Source organism: Schistocerca nitens, chromosome 10, assembly GCF_023898315.1.
Source record: "Schistocerca nitens isolate TAMUIC-IGC-003100 chromosome 10, iqSchNite1.1, whole genome shotgun sequence".
Taxonomy (NCBI): domain Eukaryota; kingdom Metazoa; phylum Arthropoda; class Insecta; order Orthoptera; family Acrididae; genus Schistocerca; species Schistocerca nitens.
The window spans coordinates 221,098,182-221,099,240 of record NC_064623.1 but is presented as its reverse complement, the minus strand read 5'-3'; the positions used below and the strand labels follow the sequence as shown (position 1 = coordinate 221,099,240).

At 39.2% G+C, this 1,059-nt stretch overlaps 1 non-coding gene across 1 annotated transcript; it reads left to right on the top strand.

Annotated features, from left to right (window-relative positions):
- Nucleotides 1–636: 636 nt before the first annotated feature.
- On the top strand, nt 637–709 carry Trnaf-gaa (transfer RNA phenylalanine (anticodon GAA)). The gene has a single exon. It is a non-coding gene; the product is annotated as a tRNA-Phe (tRNA).
- Nucleotides 710–1,059: the final 350 nt, after the last annotated feature.

Sequence of the window (1,059 nt, the reverse complement as noted above, 5' to 3'; positions counted from 1 at the left end):
TTTTCAGCATTTTTTTCTTCCATACAGTGTCTTTGAGGACACTCATTATTGAACGACAAATCTTTGGTGTGCGAAATGTAGCAGCCCCATCGGATATCCTTGCTGCATTAGCGCCCTGCCCGTCGAGAACAGCATTTACTGGTGGGAACTAATGTGCTGCATTCTGCGTGTCAACAAGTTTTCATTCCAGTTACTAACCCACCTTGACATTTCGGAGGCATTTAGGTACGCTAATACAATAGGTATATTCACAGTGCCCAATTAAAAGGCTTTCGAAGGTCAAGAAACAACTGAAGCATGGGGGGCGCCAGTAATATTTCGCACGACCGGGGTTTTTGTGGAATGCGCCGCGGATAACTCCGACAGATGAACAGCAATTAAACTTATCGGTAATTCTTCTCTAGATAGGAATGTCTTTTACCAGAATGCAAACTCCTATTGCAACCCATCGGTCGCCTCTGCACGAAGTCAGGCGGGATGGGCGCTGCCGACGAAGAAAGCATAGTCTCGTAGCTACATGGTGTTTTTGAGCAATAGCTTCGCTTTCGGTATAAATATTAAAAGAAATTGGCTATCGTAACATATTTCATTGACCAGTAACGGACTCAGAATAGATGTTGGTGATCATCTTCACGTGCCGAAATAGCTCAGTTGGGAGAGCGTTAGACCGAAGATCTAAAGGTCCCTGGTTCGATCCCAGGTTTCGGCATATATTTTAATTCGATTCAATCATATACAATGATAAAGTATTAAACAAATAATGAATAATGTTACATAATATGCAGGTGTTTGTTATGTGCTGCGCTTCTACGTTACGTTTTTACAAGCACTACTCCACACATCATTTGAAAAAACAAAATACATGTCTAGCAACAACGTGGCGCCGAAATTTCTAATATATATATATATATATATATATATATATATATATATATATATATATATATATATATATATATATATATATATATATATACGAGAAAATCGAGGGAGTTTCTCAGTTCAGATACTGTATTGGGAGGAAACTGCTCAGAAAAGTTGCGAGGAAAAGACTGGGTG